Raw genomic sequence first — 20,857 nt, 5'->3', positions numbered from 1 at the left:
TCGGAGAGGGGAGGGGAGTGGAGTGGATGGGTGGGAAAGATGATGGACAGGTAGATCAGGTCATGAGGGCGGTTGCTGAGTTGGAAGGTTGGAACTGCGATAAGGCGGGGTGAGGGGAAATGAGGAAACTGGTGAAATCCACATTGATGCCGTGTGGTTTGAGGTTCCCAAGGTGGAAGATGAAGTGGTTAGGGAGTGGCGATGTCTACCTCCACACAGCTCATGTCCTAAGTAAATGATTTTTAATGGTCTTCAACAAATCTACATCATTCTAACTGGTAGTTGTGGCAGAGATGACCAATTCCAATGAGCTTCAGAAGAGACCCAAGGTAACGTTAATGGCTCCCCACAACAGGACTTCTTTAATCTGAGCAAAGACTGACTCAGCTCAGAAAAGGTGAACCTACATGCAGTCCTGAAAGAACCTCCAAAACACAACTAATGGGTAAGTCTTCAAAATATACATAGCTGAATGCAAAACTGAGAGGAACAAGTGTTCCTCCTGATCAAAGATTTTTCTTGAAAGAAGATCTGGTAGCACTACCCACAGCTATACCCTAATGTAACTATCCACTCTTCTTAGCTGATTACCCATTCCTTCCATTTTAAATTAGCACCTTTCCTCGCTCAGTCACCCACTGTTCCTAGCCTTATTATCAACACTTTCCCATTTAGCGACCATTACTAATACTTTCCTGGTTATTCTACATGCCTGTACACAAATGATTTAATTTGATTTATTGTAGCCACATGTACCTAAGTAAAAAAAATTGTTTTGCAAACAGTGCAGGCTGATCATAGCAAACAGGACATACAAATTACAAGGTGCTGAGACAGACCAAGGCATACAAGATTATGGCAGCACAAGGAGGCAAAGCAAGCTCAACATTAGCAAGATCAACTATTTTAAGTTAGAGAGGTCCATTCAGCAGTCTAATAACAGATGCAAGAAGCTGTTTTTGAACCTTTTGGTGCATTTGTTCAAGCTTCTGTATCTTCTGCCTGAAGGAAGAGGTTGGAAGAGAGCATTACCAGGGTGGGATGTGTCTTTGCTGATGTGGGCAGCCTTTTCATGGCCATGAGAAGTGTAAATGGAGTCCACGGATGGGAGGTTGGCTTTTGTGAAGGTCTGGGCTGTGCACACAATTTTCAGTGATTTCTTAGGGTGGTCGTCAGACCAGTTGCTGATTCCTGATGAAGGGCTCTGGTCCGAAACGTCGAATTTCCTGTTCCTTGGATGCTGCCTGACCTGCTGTGCTTTAACCAGCAACACATTTTCAGCAGTTGCTGTACCAGGCTGTTATGAACCTAGATAAAATTGATGAAGGTCCTTATGGATATGCTGAGGTTCCTAAGCTGCCTGGGGAAGAAAAGGAGTTGTTGTGCATTCTTTACTGTCACATCTATGTGGGAGGTCCAGGACAGATTGTCAGTTATCATCTTTTCTTGACACTCTCGCTCCTGTCCACCTCAGCTCCATAGATGTGGATAGGGGCATGTCCTCCCCCTTTCCTTCTGAAATCAATGATCAGTTCTTTTGTTTTGCTGACATTGAGAGAGAGGTTATTATCAATGCACTATGACACCATGCACTCGATCTCCTTCCTGTGATTGAGTCACTAGGATATTAGAAACTCGATCATTTAGGTGCAGAGATTCTACATTGCTCCCAATGACATGCCCAAAAATAGTGCGCTTGAATCTTATACCAGTCTGTTAGAGCAATTTTCATTTGTTTTCCTTGAAGTAAATGTGAAACAGATTTGAATTAAAATTATAATGTGGATTATTTATTTTGACAAGAGAGGAAATCCTGACATCTCCTTCTAACATCTGCTTAAGCTGAAATAAGGCCAGATAGAAATCAAAGATTTTACAGGAGATGTATATAAGTATCACTGCATTCTGTCTGGACTCTTTAACAGAAACATGTATTATCTTTGTAAATGAGGTTTAAGATGTGATTTATGTGTGATATAGATACACTTTTTAAAAAATCATTAATGGGATATGGACATTGCAGACTGGGCCAGCACTGGTTACTCTTGAAGTGGTGGTGATGCTTAAACTGTTGCCTTCTTAAACTGCTACAGTCCATTTGGTGTAAGTACACCCACAGGCTATTAGGGAGGGAATTCTACGATTTTAACCAAGTGACATTGAAGGAACAGCAATGTATTTCCAAGTCATAATGGTGAGTGGATTGGTGGGAAAGTTGCAGAATATGCACTAATACATTAGTTATATTATTGTTTATAATCGGTCTTCTTCAAATAGTTCTTGTATAATGTCAGGCAGACAGTGATTGTTCTTTTTTGTGTGTAATAATTGGCAATCACATATAAATATGTTCAATCACTGAACACCATTATAAACAAATAGCAGAAATAAAACTTGAGGTTGATCCATCCAGATCTCACTCTGACATATGAAATGAGATAGCAGACACTTGAAGGTCTAACAGAAGTAGTTCTCCTATGGATTAGATGCTTGATGCGATTACTGAAGACCTATTTTGGAATTAAAATGATGAAAACCTGAAATTGATGTGTTACCACATTAATTAGCTGAGCTTCAGTTAGAAGTGAAAACAAACTTGAATTGGAAAGAAAAAAGCACGTAATGAATGAAAGGAGTAATGGAATGGGGAGAGAAAGAAAAAGGGCACTAGATTTAAGAAAACTTTAAATTGAAAGAGAAAGAAAAAGAAATGGAAGTAAAATTTTAAATAAACTTGAATTTTAAAGAGTTGGAAATCATGACTTTGCTGGAGAAAGTCTTCGTACAGGTAGACAACCCATTATCTGAAATCCCAAAATCCAAAAAGCTCCAAAATCCGAAGGTTTTGTGAAGTTTTATTTTCTCATTAAAAAGGCTGTTTGACGTGCAAACAGTTAACTCAACTCCACATCCACTTAATGCGTGTCATTCAGATGTGACGGGGGACAGCACCGGCAGGCCTCAGTTCTGCGTCAGGGCCCACAGTACTCACAGTGAGTCTGCTGTGCAGTAAGATTTTAAAAAATTTCATGGGATGTTGGCATTGCAAGCTCAGCCAGTATTTATAACCGATCCGTTATTGTCATGGGAAAGGTCATGAAGAGCTGCCTTCTTGAACTACTGCACTCCTTGAGGTGTAGGGATACCCATTAAGAAATGGTTCAAAGACTTTGACTCAGTGATATTGAAGAAAGGCAGCATATTTTAAAGTCAGAATAGTGTATGGCTTGTGGGGATTTGGCGGTGATTCCATGCAATTGCTACTCTTGTCTTTCTAAGAACAATGTTTGGAGGAGGCTTAGTGAATTACAGCAATAAATAATAGTCACTTCTGCCACTGTGCATCCATGAGAGGAATTAATGTTGAAGATAGTAATTGATATTTACTCAGGGAAGTGGAGTGCATTCAATTACACTGCTAAACTTATGTCAGAGTGCCTTTGACAACTTGAGAGCTGTATTGACTATTTGTATTTGAGCTACAATGAAATATGCTAAGCTATTTTAAACTGGCTGCTGATGCCAGCAGCATGTGATTGGATTTTATTGACTTATGCAAATGGTGAGGTAGCGATCAGTCAGTCAGTTTTTCTGATGCACACTGACAGCACCAATAGGAATATTCCACGATAGAAAAATAAAATTTGCATTTGGTACTGGCCTGAAACATTTTGAAGTTTACTCATCCAACTACTCGACAGAGGCTGTTATTTGTGTAATCGAAATTCTCTCGCTTTCCTTGAAAATTTTATAACAAAAATTTGAGGCTGGCGTTTAGTGCAACACCCATACAATTTGAAAATCATTCATATAGCAAGAAGAAACAATATCACAACACAACCTGTATTAAAAGCAAATATGAAGGAAAACAAATGTCATGATTAAAAGGGACTTGTGTTAGATAGAATTATCGAAATTAGGGAAAGATGTAAATATAGATTAATTTTTGATTTTTACCATGATTGATGACAGAGGGACTGAAGTTTGTTAATTCATGCATTTTAAATGTGGGCTATTTACTTAAGTTCTGCTCCAAGAGTGAATTGTTCAACGCATTAGAAACGAGGTTAGACAAGAAACAAGGTGTTTTATGAGACAGAAACACAGAATCACATAGATCAGGCAGAATAAAGAAGGTAGCATCAAAAGATTGTAGAAATCTACCAATAGGAAATCAATTACAACCATGCCCATTGAACAAGAAAACTTAAGTAGAGACTAAGTGACTCTTTCCTGAGCTTTGCATATCTATAAGATTGCTAAATCTTTCTTATTGATATATGTAATCATTCCATTGCAAGCAGTTCTTGTGCAGTAAGATAGTGTCTTCTTCCCCTTTTGCTTTGCTAAAATTACATTGACAGCCTCTTGTGAATATGTTCAGTGGCTGACCACCTGTGCTCCCTCTAAATCTTTTTTCCAATATTCTCATTATTGACAACATTAGGAACAAATGCCCACCTGGACACCAAAACTAGAAACCTGTTTCAACACAGTTATATACAATGTCATTAAATTACATGCTGTCTTTTAATCAACACTTAATATACAACTGTTGAACATCAATTGAAACACTAGAGAAAAACAGTTGGTATAAATTGACGATATGTTGAAAACACATGAACACAAAGGCTGAAGACTCAACATTTCAGCCTTATCTGTATTGTTAATAACTATTAAAAATACTGATCCAGCTTGCTGGTCTAACTTCCCTGAAAATTTATTAAATACTGAGCTGGTGAACAGGAGGAAGGCAAGCACAGCCCTGAGCACCTCTTGGAGAGAAATTCAGCTGCATATCTAAAAATCAAGATGAGCGGAGCATTCTTGGTGCATACTCCAGTTTTTCTTCTAAATTAGCAAAGTGGTTCTAAAATAGGCTTTAAATTCTCATTCTCATATTCAAATTATCCAATGTCTATTGCAGTGATTTCTAAAGGTCCATTGATTCAAAACGGCATGTATTAGAGTTTAGATGCAGATTGAGCCCAAATGATCTTGGTGTGTATTCCCCTTGAGTCATTGCTGATTACTGTGCAAAATGCTGAATTTTCTTTGTCATCATGAACACAATGCAAATTAACACAACTTAATATGCAGATGTATGCTTAATGGGGGGAAAAAAGTTACCTACACACAAAATATCAGAAAAGATAGCAAAATTAATTCATCTGTTGATTATTTTCAATAAACATTAAAACACCACTTGAAATGTCACACATGAAATGGTTTGTAACGTAGCTCTTCTTAAATAAATAATTTATTGTTAAAATAATGATAGTACTCACCATTATTTAACTGCAAATTGCCCAGCAAATTCAAGTGATGGCAGATGCAAAGTGGAAATTGTAGTCTGTCATGTGCCATTATACCATTAGTACCCTTTAAAAATGGCATCTCATTCTCTAGCACACCATTCAAATATATTGAACAGTGTAATGTATTATTACAAGTACATATGAATGAAAATCACCATAGGAAGTAAAGCTTGTCCTTTCCAATCTAAATAATCTTATTAGCAGCAAAATAAATCTTGTTTATTTCCGAACATCTCTGGTACTGAAACTTAAACTTTGCAAGCGCTGAGGTCTCATTCATTTAGTTTTTAATTATTTTGAGATTTTATTTGAGTTGCAATTTTATTTCATCACTCATTTTCTTCTTGTTAAGCTTTCTTTCTAATTCCAATGTTTCTCTCATTGTCTGAATTAAGTTTGAAACTATATTCGATACTTACACTTCCTTAAGACTGGATAATTCTTCAGTCTGATTTAGGGATATTCATTATTATTCATACAAATGCCTTGTACAGAACTCTGTGACTTTTCAATCTTTTATTTATCGTAACTAGTGCAAACATGCATGGAAATTAAATGGAAAAGGGCAAGTATGCGATTTGTCAGATTTGCTGTTGTTTGTAGATGTTCTGTCAGCTCCTGAATGAGAAGAATATGTCACGCAAACATCCCAAAAATGCTGTACTGAATGTGTAAGTTATTTCAAGTTTACTTTTTCCCTGAAAGCTTTTAAAACTCCACTCACTGATAAATAAAAAACAAGTGTAATGACAAATCACATCAAACGAATCAAAGACTTGGATTCACTTGCCATTTGTGAATTTGTGGTGGGTAATCTGAACTTCTGACAATGTGAAATTGCTGTTAAACATCTATTATTTCCCCCTTGGATCTACAGACACTCATGGAACAGAATGAAACGCAAAGTGTTTCATATGCATTTGTTGAGGTTTTGTTGGTGGATGATATAGTAAGGTGGGACTATCGTATAGGCATTGAAACTAGGGTTGAATAGGCTATCGAGTAAAAGGTGAGGTCTGCAGATGCTGGAGATCAGAGCTGAAAATGTGTTGCTGGTTAAAGCGCAGCAGGTCAGGCAGCATCCAAGGAACAGGAAATTCGACGTTTCGGGCACAAGCCCTTCATCGGGAATGAATAAGCTATCTAAAATTATGATATTGAATTCTCAATTTCACTAATGAATGCCCTATAGCTGGAGAATTGGTGTGACCCAGGTGATAGCATCATATTTAAGGAACATAAATTTAAAAAGAGTAAGATGTCTGTTTGTATTTGAATGTTAAAATTTTTATCCTTTTTTACATGCACACAAGCTATGAAAATGAGTTTAACTTTCAATTTGGCATTTGGAGAAACTGAATTCAGTTTTTGTTAAAAAGGGAAACAGAAAAAGAATTAGATTGTTGATTATTAACTTTCCACTTAAGTGCTCAGCAAGACACTAACTATAATTTTCCAAAGTTTATTTGATTTGGGAACTATTTCTTTAGATTGAAAAATTGCATACATCATTCCACCACTTCAGAAAGGTGACAAGAGAGAAAGAAGGGAATTATAATTATTAGCTAGCCTGATATCTGCCATCAGGAAATTTCTAGATGTATAATTAAGAATAGAGTGACAGAAAATCATGAAAATCTTCAGCTGATCAGTGGGTTCTAGCATGGATTTGTAAGAAGTAGGTCATACCTGATGAACCTCATTGAAGTTTTTGATGATAAAGTAGTAGACAGAGGAATGTCAATGCCTTAAATGATATGACTTTAAGCCACCAAGTTTGCTGATTATTACAAGCTTAATTATTTGATTACTCCAGTTGCTTTTATGTGTAAATGTTTGGTCAATGTAGTATAATCCACCATTTCAAATAGTTCTCAAGCAGGAGATTATAATGATTGCATTATGCATCAAGCACTCTGACAGTACAAGAACACAGACTGCAGTTTCTGGGTGCCATAGGTTAGTGATGCGCATAGATAAAGCGCTGTGTGATTATACATAAATGTGTTATGATTCCAATTTATATTCCTACTGGGCAAATCAGATTTCAGAGTGAAAGTTAGCCTGAGTAATTTGAAATAAAACTAAATATAAAATCGACCATGGTGATCTTCCACTGAATCATAGGCAGTCAAGGCTGTAGATTTGGTTTTAACAATAAAAGTTTATCACAAAAATAAATAATTTAAATAAAACAAACCAAGTTTGAAATATTTCAAAGTACATGGCAAAAAAAAATCCCATGTACTCTCCAACATCATCAATTTCAGTTTCTCAAAAATTCAGAACAATTCATTCTCTATCAAATTTGTACATTTGATTTAACAGCTTCTTCTTTGTTCCAGTCCTGAGATCTGTGAGACCCTTCTGTACCACTCATACAACTGAGTGCTTAGATTTCCTCAGTCTCAGCATTGTAGTCTCAGCAGGGCTCAAACCATCCACTCCTGATTTGGAAGCTTTATAAACTGTACTCTTTCACTGAGGAAACTTATTTCCTTAATTACTCTGAACAGGTTTGCTTTTCTGGGACAGGATATACTTGATTCTGACCCCAATCAGGTCACCTGCAAACGGGTCAAAAAGGGTTGAACTAAATTTTTAAAAAAATATTTATCTTCGATTTTGTTAAGCTAATGGCTTGAGGTTTACTTGTTATGGTTGTAAACCTGCACAGTATAAACAAAATTCCCTGAACACCAAATGGTTTAAAATTATGGTTCCAGAGAGATTGACCAGTTATTATTTAAACCCTTCCACAAAATAGACCAACAACCATACGCAACTAGTTTTAAATCCAAGACACAACAACAAATTATATCTTTATTTCTGTAATATTACTTCTGTAATGAAAGGTATGTCTACAAAATACAGAATCAAAATATGTACTTCTCCTGAGATATTTTGAGTGTACAGGGCTTTCATGGGACCACTGCAGAAGGATTGTATGCAGTTTTGATCTCCTTACCTAAGAAAGGATACACTTGTCATCGGGGGATGCACCAAACTTTATCCTGGGATGGCAGGTTGATTGTATGAGGAGAGATTAGGTTACCTAGGCCTATATTCAGAGTTTTGAAGAATGAGACAGAATCTCATTGAAACATATTACTTCTGATTCCATGAGAATTCAGGAGGTCCAGAGTCAATGTCGAATACTTTCAGGGTACCTCATGACTGTCTGCCGCTGTGCTGTCTGTTCTGATGGTGTAGGAGGATGGACAGACTGGATACAGAGGTTTTTTTTCCTGTTTGCATGGAGTTGAGAAAAGAGTGGGGTGGGGGGTGGTCACAGTCTCAGGATACAGACTGATCATTTTGGACTGAGATGACGAGAAAGTTCTTCATGAAGAGAGTGGTGAACCTGTCAAATTCTTTACCACAGAAGGCTGTGGAAGCCAAGTTACTGAAGATATGTAAGAAAGAAGTTGAAGATCTCTAGGCATCAAAGGTGTTGAGGGGTATATGCAGAGAATGGGAGTGTGGTATTGAGATAGAAGCTCATTCATAATTGTGTTGAATGATGGAGCAGGATCAAGAGGGAAAATGGTCTACATCTCTTCCTATTTTCTATACATTTATGTATTATTTATTTAATACTTGCTAAATTTAATAAATTCTGTAAGGTATGAATAATTATGAAGGCTGATAAAACTTTAGATTGGCTCACACAAAACTCAACCAAAATACATAATCATAACTTACATTGTCACAGCTAATATCATCACCATCCTTGGGTATGTCCTTCTATAAAAGCAGAACAAACAGTACAGCGGTAGACAGTCATGAGGTACCCTGAAAGTATTCGACATTGACTCTGGACCTCCTGAATTCTCATGGAATCAGGCCAAACATGAAATCAAAGAGATCTTACGGTTTTTCAGCCTTCAATAATTAATGCAGATTTCTAACCAAACACTTCTGGTCTGTAAATTGTCACTTTGTTCAGGTGATTTATTTTAACTACTTTGAATAATCAAAACGTCGAATTCTCTATTCCTGAGATGCTGCCTGGCCTGCTGTGCTTTGACCAGCAACACATTTTCAGCTGCAACAATTTAAGAAACTAGCTCACCATCAGCTTCTCAAGGGCAGTTAGGGATTAGCAACAAATGCTGGCCTAACTACTGAAGCCTAGACCTCTTGAATAAAAAGAAACAATAAACTAGCTGTACCTCTAGTTAACTTGCTCTTGTTCAGCTAAAAAAACTATCATTTATCCGTGAACAGAACAAATCCAATCTTTCAGTCTACTTTCAATCATCAGAAAATTGCTGGAGGATATTGATGACAGTGCTATTAAGTACCACTTATTCATCAATAACATGTCCACTGATGCTGCAATTGGATTCTGTCCTTTGCAGTCTTTGTTCCAGTTCAGCTAGAATACTATCAACTCTCCAAGAACGTGGAAATTGGAAGAAAACTCTCCACTGGATGGAGTCATACCTGGAACAAAGATGGTTGAATCTGTTGGAAGATCATCATCTCAATGTGACTGGAAAAGTTTCTCAGAACAGTGTCCTAGTTCCAACAACCATCACTTGCTTTATGGATGACCTTCCTTCCATCATAACTTGAGATGTGGGGATGAAGAACAATGATTATGGTGCTCAGTTCCATTTACAGCCCTTCAGATAATGTTCACATGTTCCTATGTTCACATCTAGCAAGGCCTGGTCAAATTCAAACTTGGGTTGTTTGGGTTGGTAAGAAGTGATCAAAGTGCTAGGTGGTGATCATCTCCAATGAGAAAGAAAAAAGCAAGGACTGTGGCTGCTGGAAATCAGACAAAAACAGAAATTGCTGGAAAACCTCAGCAGGTCTGACAGTATTTGTGGAAAGAAAGCAATATCAATGTTTTGGGTCCAGTGACTTCTTCAGAACAGTTCTGAACAGTAACTGTATCTGAAACAGTAATACTGCTATCTCTCCACAGATACTGCTGAGCTTGTTCAGCAATTTCTGTTTTGCTTCTGAAATAAATGCACAGAGACCAATATCCTATCACCAAGTCACTCTTTATTTACATGTGCATGGTACACTAGCTGTGGCCAGCCAGTTTGGAGTCAGTACCTGAAGCAAAGAGATTTTGAATCCCTTGTTTACATTAGTCACCAAGGGTCTTTGATTGGCCCAGAGTAATCAAGGATCTCATAGTCAATATGATCTACCTGGTTCCAATCACTTTAGTTTTAAATGAGAAAGAGTCTATTCGCCTCTGCTTGACATTCAAGGACAGTATCCTCACTGATGCTCTCTCCATTAACATCCTAAAAGACATCAATCATTAACAGCTTAATTGGAGCAACCACATTTATACTCCAGGACAGAGGTTCAGAATTATGTAACTCATGTTGTGACTCACTGAAGCCTTTGCACTTAGAGAGCAAACATAAGGCAAGAGGCCATACGCAGGTTGGATTTAAAAGAAAAGATTCATTCCAGCAGATGGGTACTCCTTAGTTTGTGGAAGTTATCAGACCATTAAAGCTGGGAATAAAAGTCTTAAGGTATTTTAGCTTGTATATATATCTCAAGGAGAGATAGTAATGAAGAGGATCATATCTGGAGAATGTCCAAAAAGTTGCTGAAAGGAAATGCTTCAGACCTGTGAAAATTTGTTAAAAATACATTGACAGCCTTGTGTGAACATGTTCAGTGGCTGACCACCATGGTAACTGAATTGCTAAAATAAAATGCATGGTCTATTAAGCTAGGTTTCCCTCTGGAATCTGACTTGTCCTGAATTACCATCAGCTGAGATCATAACAAGATGAATATCATATGTGTCAATTAATTATGTGTTACTTCTGCATATAGGACATGTTGAAAGTGAAGATTTTGTTTTCTCGAGTATTGCAATAAGACTTCAAAAATAGTTAGAACAGCTGTTATGCTATATTTGAGATTGATCCAGTTAATTTACTTCTAAACGACATTTTACTATTTCTGTGTAATTTAACTAAGTTGATACTGTATAAAAATTATAAAAAATGACAATCTATCATCTAACCTCTGAAATTATACAGCACAATAGAAATAAACTAAAATCATTTTCTATTAAACCATTTACTATTAAACTATTTACAATGCAATGAGACAAAAATGAAATGCAGCATTGCTATGATGTATAAAATTAAATACAAGATGAATTTGATACTGTGTTTTCAACACAGAGGATTGTGTTGTTTCTGAGATTTAATGTTTTAAATATGAACAGTTCAAAGATTCAATGTTGTGATCCTCATCCATTCCAACATGCATACTCAAGCAAATAATTAGAGGGAAGCAAATGTCAAACATACCTTCACAGCAGCCAAGGCTTAATGCTGTAACAGCAGCTTTTCAAATTGGATAGTGAAGGGAATGATGTAATTTAAAAAAAGAAAAACAAATATTAAAGATGATCTTTATTAAGCCATTCTTAGGTATATTATTTGTCCTTACCCCTAACAATGTCATACATGACTCCAAAGGCTAATGGAAACCTAAGAAACTTGGATTATGAATGACCATTGATAAATTACTTGCAAATTGACTGAGCTTTGGGAAGATTTAAACAATTTTTCTATTCATGATTTTGTCAAGTGAAAATGGGAATAATAAATAAATTATTTGACTGGAATTGAACTTTTCTGCCAAATACACTTAAAAACTTGATTACTGTTGCATAAAATACTATCAACTTATTATTTTCTCTAACAGGAGTTTCTAATTTCAACTGTAGACTTCACTGTTTATTCAAATAACAGAGATCACTCAAGGACACTGTCTGCATGATAGGAATGAGAGAACTTTGAAACAAACAGGGCCTTACAAATCATGAGATTAGTCGCAGGAAGCGCATACTGTAATTAATATTTGAAAATAATTTGAATTAGGATAATGCATAATTCCAAGCATTACAGTATGTCTATCAAGTTGCCTAAAACTTTGGCAATCTGCATTGCATAGCAAACTATTTTCTTTCACCTCATTATAAAACTGAAATGCTATATACTCTGGATATTTGAAATAAAAACAAAAAGAGTTGGAAATTCCAATTTATTTGTTTTAGATTGACAAACTTTAGTCAGAAATTTTTAAAGAAGCTACAGATATAATAGGTTTTAAGCAAGGGAGAGGGAAAAGAGCAAAAGGGAAGTTGTGTGATAGAATAGCAGGCAGGAGAGATTAAATGAAAAAAAAGGATGCAGGTTCAAGGGAAAAGGAATTTGTAATTGAGCAAGGAACAAAAGATGCTTCTAAAGATGCCAGAAAGGGAAAAGAAGATCTTCACGAATGGCTGCTGTATAAAAACAAAACAAAAATGAAAGACTTCTTCCAATTTAGTATTTTATATTTGCTACTCATGACGTAGTAACCTCTATACTGGGGAGATCAAATACAGATTGGATGACTCATCTTACACAGCCCTCCATTCATTCTGGAAGCATGACCCCAAGTTTTCAGTGACCTGTCATTTTAATTATTTTATTGTTTAATCTCTGCTGCCGATGTATACGGGTCTGAAAGGATTAATAATCCTTGGCATCATCTTTAGTGTTGGTGTCAAACAAACTTGTAACAGAATACCTTAAGATTTCATGGAGTAAGATTCAATATCGTATCCTCCTCTGTAACAGTGTCTTATCATATGAATATACCCTATAACTAGTTGCTAATGTGCAACAAACTATATCTTGTTATCTACAAGAAACTCTTCTATTTATACCAGAAAGTGGTTTTCCTCTACAACACTAGACCAAGCAGGCCCTGTAGTTCCCTATGCTTAAAGAAAATGGTCACAGAAACCTTCATCATGAGCAACAGCTCATACAGCATATTGAACTGGCATTCCATATCAATATTTTAGGATTTAATTTGATTTGAATCCAGCCAGTGTGGATTTGATTTGATTGCTCATACTGTACATGGTGACTAGCGATGTGACATCTTCAGCGTCCACTTTAAGTCGCCTGTTCATTACAGTCAGTCACAGGGAAAAGCTGAGGAATTAAGAACCCTACAGAAGAAACCCTCATAGCAATTCTCAACAATGAAGAATACTTTGATGAACGATAACCGCATTTCAAGCCTGCTGAAACAATAGAGTTAATAACTCCCTGGGGAAGAATAAGTTGCATAGTGGAATGAAGATCAGTCAGAGCAGTCCCAAGTCAAGTTGGTGAGTGAACAAACAGAGCCTCAGTGAATAAAACTCAAACTTCCTGGTGGGCCAGAAGAAACTTTAGAAACTCACAGTAATCTGGTTTGGAAATGCAAGTTATAAAATGACTTTCTACTGAACTCAGATTAATCACTGTCACCATAGGAATAGGCACAAACATGAGGCATAGCTGCAGAAATGGAAGTGTAGGTCTACTAAAAAACGTCAACCAGATCTAAGGAGATCACAAAACTAGTAATTAAAATGATAAGGTTAGGCAGTTTAAAAGCCTAAATATACCTGGACGAATGGAGAAGGTAACTTTGGGAGCATTTTATTAGGCCATCGAAAAAATGGGAGATTCTTCATAAATGCTATGATAAAGGCTGGTTACTGAAACTGTGAGGAGCAGGAATCAACCAGTAAAAGGGGAATTATTTATTAAAGCCACAGGCAGCGGGCATCTTTCAGCAAAATTGTTAATACAGAATCATTTATTAAGCCAGGAATGGCAGGATTCCTGCAGTGAAGCCACAGAAAAAAAAGCAGGAATCCTCCATTTACCCACAAAGGGTGAGAATCCTTCATTCTCCTGGTAAACCAAAGGAAAATACTTCAGTAGAACAGCAATGACCAGCAGAATTGCTCTTATTCTGAAATAAAAGTCTTGTAAGAAAACAAACTATTTAATAATATTAGGAAGATATAGTAGGGATAATATTGTCAGGAAGACTTAACTTCAGAGAGGGGCCAAATAGAACATCGAACTGGATATCCTCAAGAAAACAATTTCTGAGATGAGGAATAGCTTCTGAGTTGGATCCAAAAGCAGAGGCTGAACAAGTAAACATGCATTCATACAAAATTGCAAGTATAACTGATGACATTTTAGCTTTCCAAACGGTGAAAGAAGCAACAGATACTTTTGAAGAATTACTGAGTGCTTTTGGCAATTACTCTAACCTTGGAGCTAGTTTAAAAAAAACTGCAAAGAATAAGATTTAATATAAGAGTTCAGCATTCACGAGAATCCATAGATGATTTTGTTAATGAAATCTACAGGTTAGCACTGGAATGCAACAATGATTTCATCAACTTCAAATTCATAGGAGATATAATTATTGAAATGTAAAATCTTGAAATTGTTGATGTGCCATTGTCAGATTTATTGAATTCCAAAGAAGAGCCGATTCTCAAAAAGACATTCAGATAGTGAGTGAAACAGAACTCCAGAAGCTGGACCTAAGAGGAGAAATTCAACCTTGGCATGGTGATCAATCTTTTAAGCATAAAACCAAAAATAACTTGCCAGAAGCCAATACAGCAATTAGGATAGACACTAGACATTAAAAATCCTTTTCAGCATGGTGGAGCAAAGAAACCTCAGGTACAGTTAGTGCTCAGCTATCAAAACAAATATATCTGTCTCAAAGTAGGACACTTTCAGAAAATGCAAAAAAGGGGAAAAGAATTTCAGAAATGTGAGAAAGTAAATAGCAACCAACATAAAGTTCTTATTCAAGTGGAATTATCGAAACAAAAGGAAAGCCTAAATTGCTCCTAGAGGAAATAAGTGAATAAGACTTTACATTTTGGAGTGCTGATATTTAGATCAATGGTTATCTCACCAATTTTAAGTTAGATAGGGGTGGGTCTCATTGAAAGTCTCTCACCATATTATGAGTCATGATTAAAGAAATGTTCCAATGTACAAGAAGGCCACACAACAAAATACATATACATGCTTCATAATCAAGAATCATTATTCTGGAATAGGAAAGCATGCCTTGACCTCAATCTTTTTTTAAATGGCAGAATGAGTCAAACTAAATAAACTTGGAGATAGTGAGGACTGCAGATGCTGGAGAGTCAGAGTGGATTGGGGAACTATGTTTGAGGGCAGAGATGCGGGAGATGGAGAAGATGTGTTTGGGTGTATTGTTGATCACAGGAGAGGGGAAATTGCAATCCTTGAAGTAGGAGGACACCTGAGATGCTAATCCTGGCAGCAGATATGGCAGAGGCAGAGGAATTGGGAGTATAGGGTTGCATTGTTGCAGGGGGAGGTGGGAGTTAGTTGTGGGAGGCAGTGGGTTTGTAATAGATGTTGGTGTTGAATTGTTTGCTGGAGATGGATATGGAGAGGTCCAGGAAGGGGAGGAGGTGTCAGAGATGGTCCAGGTGAATATGAGGTCAGGGTGGAAGATCTGGATGACCTGCTCAAGCTCCTCATGGGAGCATGAAGTAGCGCCAATACAGCCATCGATGTATTGGAGGAAAAGATGGGGGATGGTGCCGATGTAACTGTGGAAGAGGGAGGATTGAAAGGAAAAGTTGTTAAGGGTGAGGACCAGTTTGGCCAGGCAAATGAGAGTGTCAGTGGAGGGGGACTGGATGGGTCTGCTGGAGAGGAAGAAATAGAGGACCTTGAGGAGAAGGTTAAAAATCACACAACACCAGGTTATAGTCCAACAGGTTTAATTGGAAGCACACTAGCTTTCGGAGCGCCACTCCTTCATCAGGTGATAGTGGAGGACACAATTGTAAGGCACAGAATGTTTAGCAAAAGCTTACAGTGTGATGTAACTGAAATTATACATTGAAAAATACCTTGACTGTCTGTTGAGTCTTTCATCTGTTCAAATACCACGATAGTTTCACTTCTTTCATGTGCAAATCACAAAACCTTTTTTTAAAAGTTGCATTCTCAGGCTAGCTGTAACAATTGATGTTAGCTAGACAATATGTTGAAGGTGTTAGCCCCCTGTGTTGTCTGTCTATGCCATGATGTTTAGATCGATTCTAATCTAAAAAGTGAGATAACAGAGTTTTACATGAATTCAGGCAGTTTTTGAGAAAAGTACAATGTAACTCTGAAAGTACCAATTCACCCCACAAAATATATGCGTGCATGTGGGTCTTTGTCTGTTTGTGCATGTGGTGTCTGTCTGGGTTGGGGGTTCTGAGTGTGAGAGAGTGTATGTGTGTGTGTAGTGAGTGTAGAGTGTCTTAAGTCTGTGAGGGGATGCATGTGTGAGTGTGGGAGTGTGTGTACGTGCCTGGAGTGGTGGGTTGTGAGTGTCTATGAGAGAGAGTGTGTATCTGTGTGCATGAGTGTAGAGCGGTCTAGGTATCTGAGAGGTGCCTGTGTGAATGTGGGAGTGTATGTGTTGGTAAGGGTGTGTGTGAGTGTCTGTGTGCGTGTCTGTGTGTATGTGTGTCCGTGTGTATAGGAGTGCCTGTGTTTGTGCGTGTGTATGTGAGTGTGTGTGTGTGTGTGTATAGGAGTGTCAATATGTGTATAGTGCAATAGTGGTCACCTGTAATGTGACATGAATCCAAGGTCCCGGTTGAGGCCCTCCCTATTGGTACCGAACTTAGTTATCAGCCTCTGCTTGGCCACTTTTCGCTGCTGCCTGTCCCGAAGTCAACCTTGGAGGATGGTCACCCGAAGGTCCAAAGTCAAATGTCCTGGGCCACTGAAGTGTTCCCCAACGGGGAGGGAACATTCCTGTCTGTTGATTGTTGTGCGGTGCCCATTCATTCGTTGTCGTAGCCTTTGCTCAGTTTCCCCAATATACCATGCCTCAGGGCATCCTTGCCTGTAACGTATAAATAGACAACATTGGCTGAGTCACATGAGTACCTGTCACGTACCAGATGGAAGGTGTTCCCACGTGTAATGGTGGTATCCATGTCCACACTCTGACATGTCTTGCAGAGCCTACTGTGACAGAGTTGTATGGAGTTGTCCTGAGAGCCGGGCAGCTTGCTACGAACAATGATCTGTTTGAGCTTTGGTGGTTGTTTAAAGGCAAGCGGTGGAGGTGTGGGGAAGGTCTTGGCGAGGTGCTCATCCTCATTGATAATGTGTTGCAGGTCACGAAGAACATGGCGTAGTTTTTCAGCTCCTGGGAAGCCCTGAACAATGAAGGGTATCCTGTCGGTTGCAGCATATGTCTGTCTCTGAGGAGGTCATTACTGTGGCACGTCGGAACTGGCGGTTGATGAGTTGAGCATCGTTCTTGTGAGGGCATCCCTGAGTACGTGCCCATCACGTTCCTCCTCATCTGAGCAGATCCGGTGTACGCATAGGGCTTCTCCATCGGGGATAGCTGATTTAAAATGTTTTGGGTGGAAGCTGGAGAAGTGTAGCTTTGTGAGGTTGTCTGTGGGTTTGCGGTAGAGTGTGGTTCTGAGGTGTCCATCCTTGATGGAAATGCATGTGTCCAAGAATGAAACAGACAGTCGATAGTAGTCCATGATGAGTTCGATGGTGGGATGAAACTTGTTGATATCACTGTGTAGCTTTATCAGTGACACCTCGTCGTGGGTCCAGAGGAAGAAAATGTCATCAATGTACCTGGTGTATAATGTTGGTTGGAGATCCTGTGGAGAGAAGAAGTCTTGTTCGAACCTGTGCATAAAGATGTTGGCATATTGGGGTGCAAATTTGGTCCCCATGGCTGTTCCATGTGTTTGGATGAAGAACTGGTTGTCAAAGGTGAAGACGTGATCTATGTTGGGAACGATGAGGTTGGAGGCTGTGGGTGGGAAACCCCCTAAGGCAATGAGGTTGTGGATGATCTTGGGGATGATGGTTTGGTGATGAGAGGTCGTGTTGTAGCAGGAGGTGTCAGCTAGTTTACGTTATCTTTGGCAAGGTAGAGGTCAGGGCTCTAAACTACCACTGTATCTCCCTTGTCAGATGGTTTGAGGTTGGGCCCTCTGCCACTCCTGCCACTTATAATCTGACCCCATCACCAAAATGGTATTTCCCTCCCAACCTTGTCTGCTTTTTGAAGGGACTGCTCCCTCCGTGACTCCCTCGTTAGGTCCACACTCCCCACCAACCCCTCCTCCACACATGGAATCTTCCCCTGTGGCCACAGGAGATGCAAGACCTGCCCCCACACTTCCCTTGTCACCTCCTACCAAGGTCCAAAGAATCATTACAAGTCTGGCAGAGATTCACGTGCATTTCCTCTAACCTGATTTATTGCATCTGGTGCTCCCGGTGTGGTCTCCTGTACATTGGAGAGACCAAGTTCAAACTCAGGAACTGGTTCAAGGAACATTTATGGTCTGTACACTCCAATCAGCCCCACCTTCCAATTGCAGCCATTTCAACACTCCTTCCCACTCCCCCAACAAAATGTCCATCCTCGGCCACCTCCACCGTCAACACTAGACCACTGGAGGAAGAACACCACATCTTCCACCTCAGGAGCTTACAATCATACTGTCTTAACATAGAATTCACCAGCTTCCAAATTTTCCTACCTTGTACCACATCCCAGGTCCAGCCCTTCCTCTCTACCCCACCCTCTCAATCTGTCCATTGTCCTTCTCACCTGTTCTTTGACCAATCACAGCCATCTCCTACCTGAATCCACCTATCACCATCTCACCCACCTTTAGCCAGCCCCGCCCCCCAAATTATTTCTCAGTCCTCTTCCCATCCCCCAGGCTTGATGAAAGGTTCTGACCTGAACTATTGACTCCCCCCCCACCCCCCCCCCCCCCCCACCCCCCTTCTCCTCTGATGCTGACTGATTTTCTGTGTTTTTTCCAGCACCACTCTTTATCCACTCAAACCATATCAAGTTAAGGATCTGATGGTCAAGGAACAATTTGTAGTATATATCATGGGTCTCCCTCGACTCATGGCTGAATAGAAGCCAAACAAGAATCAAATTAGTTTAGTTTTTAGGAATAAGTTGTATCATACTTTGAATAAAATAGGTACATGTGATTATTCTGAATTAACACAAATGTTTTCAAACTAAAAGAGCCAATAGGCTTGTGAGGATATATAACTGTTGAGGTAGTCAATGATCAGTGTACTCCATTTGAGCCAACGTACAAATTTATAATTGATGTACCTCAGAGTGCAACACAGCTTCTTGAATAAAATAGCTATGACTGATTCAACTCTGATGTTAGATGCTGAGGTGACTTGGGTGAGACAAGTTGGTGTAGTGGACAGCCAAGAAGGTTAACTCAGAGTACAACAAGGCCTGGTTCAGATGGGCCGATGGAGTGGCAGATGGAGTTTAATTTAACTAAATGTAAGGTGCTGCATTTTGGAAAGGCAAATCAGCGCAGGATTGGTACATTAATGATAAGGTTCTGGGGAGTGCTGCTGAACAGAGATCTTGGAGTACAGGTTCATAGTTCCTTGAAAGTAGAGTCACAGATAGACAGTATAGTGAAGAAAGTGCTTGATACGCTTACCTTTACTGGTCACAACATTGAGTATAAGGGTTGGAAGGTCATGTTGCAGCTGTACAGGACATTGGTTAGGATACTTGAGGAATGCTGTGTTCAGTTCTGGTCTCGCTGCTACACGCAAGATGTTATGACATTTGAAAGGGTTCAGAAAAGATTTATAAGAATGTTGCAAGGGTTAGAGGGTTTGAGCTATACAGAAAGGTTGAATAGACTGGGCTATTTTCCCTGGAGCATCAGAGACTGAGAAATGACTTTATAGGTGTTTGTAAAACCATGAGGGGCATAGATAGGGTGAATAGTCAAGGTCTTTTCCTCAGGGTAGCAGAGTCCAAAACTAGAGGACATAAGTTTAAGTGAAAAAGGGAAAGATCTAAAAGGGACCTAAGGGACAAATATTGCATGCAGAAGGTGGTGCATGCTTGGAATGAGCTGCCAGAGGAAGTGGTGGAGGCTGGTACAACTACAATATTTAAAAAAGCATTTGGAGATATATGTATATATATAAATGAGAATAAGAAGGGTTTAGAGGATGTGGGCCAAATGCTGGCAAATAGGATGAGATTAATTCAGGATATCTGGTTGGCATGGGTAAGTTGGACTGAAGGGTCTGTATCCCTGACTTAAAGCTCTGTGACTCTAAGTTCAAACAGAATATTGGACTTTCTTATCTTCCCAGGTAGAATCCTCAGTAATGTAACTGGTATCATGCCAAGTCAGAAGCAATTCTCAAATAGCAGAACTGAGGAATTAGACATGCTTGTTTCACCAATAATGTAATCACTGAGGAAAAATGAAGAAGTCCAAACTAATCAAATGTTTAAGTACATCATAACATGCTTTAGCATACTGTTATTGGAAGATTAAAAACCTGATTCTGATTGAAGATGTAGTTGTATAAATACATGGAGGCCACAACTTGGAAGGAACAACAAATGACATTCTAAGGATGAAGTTGCCTGTTCAGAGATTCAGGACCATGAAAGAGGCAATTACCTGTTTTAGCAATGAAGATATCCTCTGAAAAGGCAATCCAAGAGATTAAAGCTCTTCCAGGTGAAAGGAACCTACACTGTTGGGAAGAGAATCAAAGGCAATGGTCTTCTACCTAACAAACTATCTGTCTTCCAAGTCCAAAGTAAATACACACCAGCAG

At 38.8% G+C, this 20,857-nt stretch overlaps 1 protein-coding gene across 1 annotated transcript in view; it reads right to left on the bottom strand.

Moving 5' to 3' along the window:
* stxbp5l (syntaxin binding protein 5L) overlaps positions 1-20,857 on the bottom strand; it is a 512,076-nt gene that overhangs the window by 99,950 nt on the left and 391,269 nt on the right. The gene's annotated exons all lie outside the window — the stretch shown is intronic.

The sequence above is a fragment of the Hemiscyllium ocellatum genome, chromosome 12 (genome assembly GCF_020745735.1).
Source record: "Hemiscyllium ocellatum isolate sHemOce1 chromosome 12, sHemOce1.pat.X.cur, whole genome shotgun sequence".
NCBI lineage: Eukaryota > Metazoa > Chordata > Chondrichthyes > Orectolobiformes > Hemiscylliidae > Hemiscyllium > Hemiscyllium ocellatum.
This window is presented reverse-complemented; position numbering and strand designations above follow the sequence as displayed.